This window comes from Cryptomeria japonica, chromosome 3 (genome assembly GCF_030272615.1).
Source record: "Cryptomeria japonica chromosome 3, Sugi_1.0, whole genome shotgun sequence".
In the NCBI taxonomy this organism is placed as follows: Eukaryota; Viridiplantae; Streptophyta; class Pinopsida; order Cupressales; family Cupressaceae; genus Cryptomeria; species Cryptomeria japonica.
Genome location: NC_081407.1, coordinates 442,323,989 through 442,336,276, shown reverse-complemented (window position 1 = coordinate 442,336,276; position 12,288 = coordinate 442,323,989).

Here is a 12,288-nt window from a genome sequence, read left to right as displayed (position 1 = left end):
ATACTACAGTGGTAGGCACAGGAAGGCAGCAATGCCACTTAGGCCAATAATGGTGGAAGAACCCTTTACTCAATGGGGTTTGGATTTTATAGGGATGATTAATCCGCCTAGCTCAATCAGACACAAGTGGGTCCTTACTGCCACTGACTACTTCACCAGACGATTTGAGGTTGTACCCCTAAGGAATTCATCAGAAACAAAAATACTAGCATTTTTGGAGGAGGTAGTATGCCGGTATGGTCCGCCAAAGACCATAATATCGGATAATGTGTGGCCATTCATGAGATCCTGTGTAACCCAATTTTCTCTCAGCCAGGGTATATATCTGAAGACTTCCTTGAATTATTACCCTCAAGGAAATGACCTAGTTGAATCCACCAATAAGAACCTCATAAGATTCATTAAAAGAATGGGGTCTGAACATAAAAGGGAGTGGCATCACCACTTGAGAAGCGTGTTATGGGTGGACCAAATCATTCCTAAGCAGATTTTAAATAACTCTCCATACAAGCTGGTCTACGACAAAGATGCCTTATTCCCTGTATCTTTGGAGATCCCCTCTTTGCAACTCCTCAAGTCCTTTGAGGTGGCTGAAAATGAGCCCATGGAGGTAAGGTTGGTAGAACTTATGGAGCTAGAAGAAGCAAGGGAAGCGGCGTTTGAATCTCTTCAAAACTGCTAATAAACCATCAAGAGGTGGTTTGATAACAAGAAGAGTTCTCACCCGGAGCTCAAAATGGGTGATCTTATTTTAAAATATAATGAGAGGGCGGCCAATCTAGGTTGGCATGCTAAGTTTGATGGTTTATGGGAGGGACCCTTCCACATCACTAATTGTAAGGGGTTTAATGCATTCAACCTCAAGAATATGCAAGGGGAATCTCTCAAAATCTCGATTAACGGGTTTCATCTTATACCTTTCTATTAAAGCTTAGTGCCCCCAATGTAAATAATGTATTTTAGTGTGCCTTATTTATTTAATTATGTTTCTTCATGCATTGTAAGGAAAAATAGTAAATCATAAGATACGTCGTAAACAAGCAAAAATAGTCATTATATTATATATATTAGTATCTTTATACAATGCATAAAAAGGCTTGCAACCTATAGATTTTAAGTAGTAGGGTGGAAGATCTTTGTAGCAGGGTGGCAATCTTTCAGTTGTCTTCCTCATCTACATCCTCTTTCATGAGAAATCTCAATTCATCATCTTCATCATCATCATCATCTCCCATCCACTCATGGCCGGAGTCACCGTCGAATTCTTGAGATATCAACATGAGCACCAGGTTTGGAAGAATATGCGGCATCAGGATCTGCAAGAAGATGTAGTCCCAAAACTCGGTATACCATGTTGTGCTAGCCGAAGTGGGCACTATTAGATGGACTCCGAGGAGGAACTTTGCAATGCGCTCTACGCATAGGCGATGAGCGGACAATGACATACTCTTTAAGCCACCTATAAGTAGATACCAAGTCACCTCCTCTCCAAGGGTGATGAAACGCTGCAAGTCCGAGGCCAAGGGAAAACCTCTGAAAGGGATGAAGTATTCCATGACATCCTTAAGGTTGCCTAGACACTCTGATGGGAAGAGTGTCTTAGTCAGCTCCATCGTTAGGTACTCGTCTGTCCTAGAATCTAGTAATGAAGCCATGAGGCGGGAGCAGATATAGGTGTTGACATGATATTTATCAATGTTGTCAATGAAATCTTCCTCGAGCACCCATCTAATTACAACATTGATGAATGGATTTTTCCACCACGTTATTCTTTGTAACCTTCAGTCTAAAATATTGCCAAGAAAAGCGACTCGTGCCTTATTGTTGGTAAGCCTGATGGGAGTATCCATAACTCAAGAAACTCTGTCAATGAGCTAACTTCTGTGCAAAGGAATGTCTGAATAGACATATTTATAGCTAATTTCCAACTCTGAGTAATAAAATCAAATTAAGAGCCAACACCCTCGATCTTGGATGTGGCTGTCTTTTCTCATTACTCGCACAAGTGAATGGAGTCAAGCCTGAAGGTTGTGTATGTCCTATCTAGAGCCTCGAAAAGAAAAATAGTGTACTCAAACGCTACACGTATTTTAGAGTACATCGTGCCTTAACCCAGTAGTCCGCAGGTCTATTTTGGCTCATGCGAGCTTCAGTGGCTATGTATTTTCTCTTAAATAAAGAGATCCGTCTGGACAGGCAGATCAGCTCTAGTGGATTGGAATGACGGTGTAGTGGGCTAACATCTTTTCAAAAATGCAAGTGGCAGTGCTTCTTCCTAGTTTAGCATTAACGTTGCTTGGAAAATGAAGTGGCATAGGTGTCGACAGATACCTATCATAAATGCCTCCTTTTCACACACAAATCTAGGCATGCGATACATTAAAGGAAAAGAGCTTCAAAAGTGCATGTCATATTTTCAAGTTGCATTCCCGGCGCCAAAATTTATAGTGTCAAAAAAAGCTCACCTGCAAAAAATGGAGATGGATACAACAACCTCAAATCCTTTCCAGGATGAAATGTGGGTGGACATATACGAGTAAATTTCATACGCGTCCCACGCCATGCCCGACAAGCCAGAATATCCAAGAACCAAACCCAAATCAAATATAATCACCTGTGATTTTGTGGTGGTGATTGATTCTTTAGAAGAGGTCATTGAGCCCAAACTATATAGATAGCCAATAGATCTCACAGAGGCTGAGTGCGGAAGAATGCTAAATCACATAAACGAGCTATAGTCTACGACATTCAAATTCTAGAATTCTGGCACTCCTCAGTTCATGGTCCCTATGGTTCCACATTGTCTAGAATTTGTGGCTGCATGCACAAGTAGGTTCATGCCAGACTCTCTTACTATATAGGGCTCCTCTCTGTGGGTCGTCATAACCTTAGAAGCTATTCGGGACATGCCGTGTTGCCCAAAAATTGACAACATAGAGGTGTTTGATAAAGACTCTATGGAAGACTATTGACATTCTAGGTAGGATATTATCCCATTTTGTCAAGCTAATCTGAACAGTAGTTCAGTGATCAAGCCTCCAAAACTCCCTATCCACTATAGTGATTTAAGGCAAGATGATCTCAAAGATATCTCCTCTACCATTGTGTTCCTATGCGGTCATGACAATGACCGAGAGATCACTACTCCTATGATGGATTTCTTGTTCAAATGCCAGAAGCAGAAAGAGTCATTCCATTTTGACTTCTCTGTGTTGATAGCAAGAGAAATGGTGAGGTAGTTGGTCTAATTTGAGAAATCATGACGGTTTAGGTTTGCCTCATTCCTAGTTCATTTATTCGTACACCAAAGTGTCATTTTATTTAGTCAGTTCATGCCATTGGCTAAGCATGATGAGTTAGGAAACATAATTCCTGTGTCCTCCTAAACCCCTATACTATTAGCCACTTATGATGTATACCAGTTTTCAAACTATTTCCTGGCTCCCATCCTTTACGGTTTTGGTGTCATCCCTAAGGAGCCTCTTGCTCATTTTTCTCAAGTCCAAATAAATTGGATGAGTAATGAACCACCCCACTGTGACTGGTTCTTGGGTAAGGATTTCCCTTTTGTCTAAGTGCATGGCTTCTCTGGGGAGCCCTTCCACCTTCCTACCTATGTTACTGAGAGAACCCTAGCTCTTAAGATATCTGTTGAACACAATATACCACTGAGAGGGGGTGAATCAGTGGTTCCTAAATTCTTTTCCTTTTAAACAACCTTGGAATACCGGTTATCACCCTAAGCACTAAAAAATCAAACTGGTAAGATAAATGTGGATATAAAAAGAGGCAAAAACACAAATGCATAACCCACAACACCAAATGTACAAGGACAACTCAATATGGGAAAAACCTTGGTGAGAAATGTTGTTGGAGTCTACTGCTCTAATCCAACCTCACAATGAAACAACAGATTACAATGATTTAGGGCACCAACCCAAGGAGCACCAACCCCTACTGATTTAGGGCACTTGTTAGGATAACCGGTAGACAACTAAGAGGGGGGGGTGAATTAGTTGTCAACAGATTATATAAATTAAACCACTTTATAACCTTTAATCGGAGCACATAAACATTGAATACCGGAATAGCAGAAACAGATACCGGCAAGCAATACAACTTAAGAATGAAAAATATAATTAACAAAATGCAACCATACCATATAACACCATGATTTGTACATGGAAAACCTGGTAAAGGGAAAAACCACGGTGGGAAGCCTACCCACAGTCAGATGATACTTCCTACAGAAAGTATGTGAGACAATAAGGGGACTGCACATGCATGAAGGCACACTTCCTAGAGCGTACTGCTCATTACAAATAAGTCTCACTAACTACAAAGAGGTTATAACCACCTCAAGGTAATTGGACAACAATACAGAAGAATGAACTGTCAGAGATAGCATCTACCATGCCTGATTACAGTCCCAATTAAGCTCAATATCGGAGGCCTTTGACCTCTTACTTAAAGCCAATTCGATCACCTATGATCGACCAAATCTCCTTCGCATATGATATTTCATTCCACGACTACGAACATATTCTTCATTCCCATACCCTGATCTATAATGAGATCTTACATCAATTTATACAAACCCTAAGGCCTAAACCAATTAGGTTGGCCACCTAAAAGATATTACAATAAGATCATTACATACATGCATATTACAATGATATGCCATGTTGGCTTAAGATCAAAACAACATTAACCAATCCATAAAACATCTTGGTAACATGTAGAGAACATGTTAACATGATATCGGTCCATAACCTGGATAGGTACCAGACCTAATCTAGGTCCACCATGCCAAAGTGATGTCTCCAATTAGTTGAGGTACGATCAAGGATCTCCTTCTGCATCCAGAATTCCATCTAAAACCCACACCAATAGCACTTATGCATCCTGTCAAAGATTCTCAGTAAAAGCTCTGCTAGTTAAACCTTAAACCCTTACTGGTAACACTAGTTCTTCTACCAATAACCAAAACCTATCTGCTGGTAACCAACCATAACAGCTAGTGTTAACATCACATAATCAATTCCTCCATATTACCAACAACACCAACCCAAGGAGCACCAACCCCTACACCAAGCTCCAACTGAATGTTGTATAATGAAATACAATTTTGATACAGTTATAGAACCTGGTTGCAAATGAGATCTACAACACCTGATCAATGGTTTTTTGGCGATTAACAACCTCCTCTTCTTCATTGGTTCTCACACTTCCGATTATCAGATTACTCTCTCTAATCACTCATCGATTAATCCTAGCCTCTCTTCTCTCTCCCTCAGCCTCACACTTCACTATGTCACTCTTGGATTCCTTCTTAACCAATCACTTCTCACCGATTTGCTTGACTGTTAGAACTACAACAGTTTGTTGATTACTCTATCTCTACCAGTTAGACCCTCTCACCGGTTTGCCTGCTAACTCACACTACAACTTTCTCAAAATAAAATCTAAGGCTAATAATATTTCTCCTTGCTTAGGCTCTCTTCTCTCTCACACTTCACATCAAACATCAACTGCTTCCAGTCTCGAGCTCACATATTTATCTTCTAGGGTTCCCGCCAAAAAGCATTCAAACAGTGTCGTGTTAGGTTTTTCCTTCACCAGCTCGATCCATATTAGATTTGATCTGATTTGCTTTTCTGGAGAGATGATTTACACGTCATCAATAAACACCGCCAACTCCTCACATTCCAATGTGTGTTTTCTATATTTGGATGTCTGCTCTATGCTTTTTGTGTTTCTTTGTCACATGCCATTAATGGCTAGGCTATGTCCTCCAACAAACGGGTATGAAGATCAGATCTTCTTGCAAGATTAGTTCAATTGCTTTCCACCTTGTATTCCTCGAGCAACAATCTTCTGCCATCCTCCCATGACTTGCAGGTTCTTTATAAAAGCCAACCTGCTTGCTGACTGTTACATCAATGAACACTTCACCGACCTGTGCATGATCACCATCTAGCTTCCAAATGTCATCTTTGTTGACATCCACCTCTTCTTGGTTTGCTATTTCGGCTTGACATTCTTTATTGACCAAGATTGACTATCAGTTCAACTCACCTTACCGGTATAACCTAACTTCAACGATGGGCCTTCATACCTGCATACCTATTCTCTGTCGGTGGATCAACTTGGCCTTTCATCAATCATGTTGGTCCAACATCTCAATCCATTTACCAGTAGAATTAAACTTCTTTGAGTGTATCGGTTTACATCCTTTAGTTCTTCTCTTGCTTGCCTTACCGGTGAGCCTGCTTTACTGGTAGATGAAGCATTTAATGTGTACCATTAACCTACCTTCTATCTGATTACACACATATGGATTGACATCATCATGTCTTACTTATCCTATACTAGTCACCACTTCTTACTCACCAGTGACCATGCCAAACTAGTTGACATCAATGACAACTTAATGCCAATAATGCCAACAATCTCCCCCTTTGGCATCAATGTCAACTTATTGCAAGACTTCACACTGGTAGATTTCTCCCCCTTTGACACAATGACAAAGGGTTAGGGTATTTCATTCTCCCCTTTTGATTCATACTTATCTCCCCCTTAGTCAAATCTTCTCTTAGTGATTACACCCGGTACTGAGACATACAACCCCGAACTTTCCCTATGATCAGCATGTGGTTCAAGAGATACAAATGATGCTATGAACTCCCCCTGAACCATATAACTCCTCACAAACGTAATTGCATGAGGCAGGTGACACAACTCCTAACTTGTGTCTTGAGTACTCAAAAGTGCTTACCAACAATGGTTTGGTGAAGATGTCTGCCACTTGTTCTCTTGTAGGGACATAGTCCATGTTTACTTCCTATCCTTAAACCTTATCTCTAAGAATTGATACTTGATGGCTATATTCTTTGTCCTTGACTACATCACCGGGTTCTTTGATATGTTAATGGCACTTGAATTATCATATCGGATGGAAATAGGATCAGAGATGTCCACTGGTATGTCCTTGAGGGTTTGCTTCATCCAAAGAACATGAGAGCAACAACTAGCAACAACAATGTATTCTGCTTCAGCAGTTGATAGGGAGACTGAATCCTGCTTCTTGCTATGCCATGAGACCAACCGGTCACCTAGGAAGAAATCCCCACCACTTGTGCTCTTCCAGTCATCAATGCAACCTACCCAATCAACATTAGTATATGCTTCCAAGATGAATTCCCCTTGTTCAGGGTACCACAATCCAGAATTGAGTGTTCCTTATAGGTACCTAAAATTTTTGCTTACGACATTCATATGTCACTCCTTAGGTGCAGCTTGAAATCTAGCCACCATGCACACTGCCTGCACTATATCTGGTCTAGATGTAGTAAGATACAATAAATTTCCTATCATGGATCTATACAATGTCTCATTCACCACCAGTGATTCATCATTCTTTCTTAATTTGCTTCTGGTCACCATGGGGGTACTCATCAGTTTGCAGTCATCCATTTAAAATTTCTTTAACATATCCTTTGCATACTTGGTTTGTGAGATAAAGATTCCCTTATCTAGCATTGATATCTGCAAACCAAGTAAGTATGTCAATTCTCCAAGCATTGACATCTCAAATTATGACTGCATCTGATCGGAAAATTCTTTGCAAAGGGTGTCCTTGTTGCCTCCAAAAATAATGTCATCTACATACACAACCACAATGATCATGTAATTTCCATATGTCCTGATGTATAAATTGTTGTCAGCACTCCCCTTTTTGAATCCTTGCTCCTTCAGATACTGATCTAGCCTTGAATACCATTCTCTACGAGCTTGCTTTAAACCATACAGGGCTTTCTTCAACCGACACACAAAGGTTTCATCATCATGTAACAAAAACCCTTCCAGTTGCTCCATATACACTTCTTCCAAATTTCCATTGAGGAAGGCAAATTTTACATCCATTTCATATACTTTATAAACCTTGTAGGAAGAAAAGGCTAGAAACATTCTAATTGCTTCTAATCTAGCTATTGGTGCAAATGTTTCTTCAAAATCAATGCCCTCTACTTGAGAGTAACCCTTGCACACAAGTATAGCTTTATGCCTAACAATTTTACCTTCTTCATTCATCTTATTCTGGTAGACCCATTTTGTGCCAATGATGTTCTTGTCTTCCGGTCTAAGGACTAATTCCCAAGTGTTGTTCTTCTCAATTTGCTGCAACTCTTCTTCCATGGAATCCATCCATTTCTGACTTTTGATGGCCTCATTAAATGTTTTAGGTTCTACTTGAGTCATAAGGGAAAATTGACTTGTTCATCATTCCGGGCAAGTCTTTTCCTAGTCTACACACCATCACTCTTATTACCTAAAATCTGCTCTTTCGGGTGGTTCATCTACACATACCAGTTAGGAGCCTTTTTGGATGCTTCTTCTAGTGCATTGTCTAACTAAGATTCCTCACCTTCATCACCAGAATCATCATACCGATTTACCTATGATTGTCTTCCTTTGTGCATATCCTCATCAAATCTTACATGCACACTCTCAATGACTCTTCTTAGTCTTTTGTTGTAGCATTTATAGGCCTTGTTGTTGGTTGAGTATCCAAGAAAGATTCCTTCATCACTCCTGGGATCAAAACTACCTAAACCATCCATATCTCTCTTGATAAAATACTTGCTTCCAAATACCTTGAAGTACTTGACTAGTGGTTTCTGGTCATACCACAACTCATAAGGTGTCATTCTGTTGTTTGTTTTTAGTTGAACCCGGTTCAAGGTATATGCAACAGTATGAACCACTTTCTTCTAATATATGTCTGGCAAACTAGCCTCATTTAACATGGTTATGGCCATTTCCTTGACTGTCCAATTCTTCCTTTCTACCACACCATTTTTTTGTGGTGTCCTAGGGGCTGAGTATTGACTTCTGATTCCATGTCTTTCATAGTAATCTTCAAACTCATTTGATGTGAACTCTCCACCCCAGTCTTATCTTAGGCATTTCAGTTTGCACCCACTTTCCTTCTCTACCATCTGTTAGGCCCAATATGGAAAGCCAATGTACTGAGAGGGGAGGGGTGAATCAGTACTTCAAATTTTTTCTTCAACAATAAATTTACTGTTAAGCATAAACCAAAAATTGTTGTAACATAATATAATTCTAAAACAAATAAATAACAATCATACATGATTCACTCCATAACACATATATTTTGGTTACGCAGAAACTCTTGGTTAGAGAGAAAAACTACGGTGGGGATGGCACCCACAACTTCACTACTGCAATAATAAAGGTTGCTCGGTTAGAGCTACATGTTTAACTATTTCTAATAGCTTACCCTGTTAGGAGTATCAAGATCTTTAGATCTACCTTGCTAAAGGATTTTACAACACTTAAACTAAATGCTGCACCTGGTTAAAGGCTTTACAATTTATAGACTTTGTTAGAGTCTTTTAACCCGTTAAAGGTTTCTCTTACAACTTAAAATATTACAATAAAATCTTTACAAATATCTACAACTTTACATCTGAAATGTTATAGCAGATTCTATGCTCTCAAAATGAGATTACCTTGCTTATAGCATACCTTAGTAATCCATAGATTAACTCAGTAAACCCTTCTGTTTACTCTGTCCCTTAACTGTTCTCCGAAATCTTTCTTGGTGACCTCTGAATATTTCTGATAGTCATAACACTGTAGCGTCCTAAAATTGTGACACTTGCAATTTTGATTGCATTTCGGTCTTCACGATGGCGACGCAACACGCAACCTGAAAGGAGACCCCGAAACCTAATTACGACACTAAAAACTGCATTTTTCAAGCACCCTAGCCTGAACCTCCTTTGCACCCTGCTGTCCCGGGAGGTGGGACCAGAGCGCCCAGTGCCTTGGTCCCCCAGGACCATGGCGCCCAGCGCCCTGGTCCCTGGGCCTATTTTGGGCCCGGTCTCCTATGGGGTCTCGGGTCTTTTTGTTTGCAAATTGGAAATTAACTTTCCTGGTCGGCCTAAGGTCGGGAAAATCAGTCTATTAACCCTAATTGACAAGTATATAAACTACATTTTTCCTCTTCCATTTGGGTAAGAAGGACATATGTGTACAAGCGTGGAAACTATACTCAAACATTCAAGCATTCAAGCATTCCTTCAAGCAATTGAGCATTCTAAGTCTCCATTCAAGGCTAAGTGTTGCATTCAAGACAAGGATTCAACCATTGAAGAGGAGATCACTTACAACACATTACATGCTACAACATACAACATACAACAAACAACAACATCTATACCTTCGCACATAAGGATACAAACATCCTTACAACAAGGTATTAGTACTTGTTTTACATTACATACATTTACATTTACAGCAATTTCTCATTTCTTGGTTAATTCCAAAGCCAGGGTTTGACCTAAAGGCAAACCCTTAATCCCTAACCCCCCAATCATCTTCGCTTTTCTGTGTGTAGGTTGCAGGTACGTGGCTGAAATTGAAGATCTGGAATCCTTGTGCAGAGACGAACAGATCCCCCTTCGTTTCGCGGATTTTTCGGAGGACCGTGGCGCCGGGCGCCATCGTCCCAACAACTTTTGCTCAAATTTGCAGGACAGCACCATATCAACATTTTACTGCTAATTCCAGGTCCGCATCTTCATCCTATATCCCTATCTCAGTTTATAAGCGAATCTTTTTCACTTTCTATGCATTCCTAGCTTAATTCTTCTATCAACATTCTTTACAAAAGAGGGTAGCCTTGCTGTCTTAACCCTTGAAATGCATTTAGCATCCAATCTTGCATTGTGTGGGATTGGATCTTGTGGGTTTCAACCCCTCTTTTGAATGTAAAGTCTCTCCCTTAAGTGAAAACCATCAACCCTAGCGACCTCCCTTCTCTCTCCTCGGAGTTGGGGAGGGGAGAACGACTAGGGTTCGATTTTTCCGCTTTACATTTTGGTGAACCCGACGTGAACATCCTTTCTGATTATTCATAGTTAGATCTGAAAATTAGATTCCTTGATTACATTTCCATGTTTGATCTTTTGCAAAATTTTAGAGGTTAATTGCATAAAAACCCTAAATTTTCTTTTTAAGTAATTAAACTTGTGAAATGTTTAATTGTTAATGCTTGTTTCAGATCTATCCTTTTATTGCAAATTGTCAATTCATATTTGTGCTTTAATTCTGAAAATTAAGTGGTTAAGTGTCAAAACCCTAATTTTTAAGACCTTCTTGATTCAACCTTTGACTGATAATTTCACTGATCAAAACTCTTCCAAATCGGCTGTAACTTTGGATTCCGCAATAAAATCACAATATCTTTCATCCCTGAAAATTTGGAAAAAAGTTGCGAGGACCGTGTGCACCTCGAGCGCCATCGTCCCCGACATTTTTTACGAAATTTCGGGAGCTAGATCTTACTGTATTTTTCTGCTAAAATCCAGAATTTTGGCTGATTTTATCAATTTTAACACCTTCAAAATTACAGTCAAAGTTGGTCTAGTGATTGCTTGGATTGAGGCTTCTAATCATTCAAAAATTGTTGAAATTGAAATTTGTGTCAAAATTGTGTTTCTTACTGTCCTAAATCTAAAAAGTGTGTTAGCATTCATTCGAAATTTCAGTGATTTATTCAAATTTTTACAATTTGCGACTTTTGAAATTAAGTGCTTAATTACAACAACTTTGATTTCCGCTTTCAAAATTGAATTTTGCATGAAATTGAGTCAACTTTCAAATTTCAAAACTTGCATTGCTTTTGGTATTCCCTCTAAAATCATAAAATTCAAAATTTCAATTTCCCTCTCTTTTTCAAAATTCAAATTTTGCATTTTTCGACAATCTTGGTAGGGTTCAATTTTGAGATTGCAACTTTAATTTGGCCTATCTACAGATCATAAAATCACTCAATTTTTTTAGGTTAGCTGTAAAATCATCATAACTTTCATCCGTGCAAATTTCGAAAAAAGTTGCGAGGATCGTGTGCACCCCGAGCGCCACGGTCCCAGACATTTTTTCCGAAATTTCGGGAGATTATCCTGATTGTATTTAACAGCTTAAATCTAGAAGATTGGCTGGTTTTACTGAAATTTGCTACCTCTAAAATTCAAAATCTTCTCTCTTTCTTTAGTGCATGAGTTTTACAACAATAAGCCCTACCTACACTATTCCCATTAGACGAAGCCTTAGAATTAAGTCTTTCCAAGGTTTAATTACTGAGGAGATGGAACCTAATTTGAATGGTCTTTTTAACGAGGACATGGGTAATTCCTCTAATCCTCTTAATGATGAAGAAGCTCTCCATGAGGTTTCTGTAGAACAACTTTC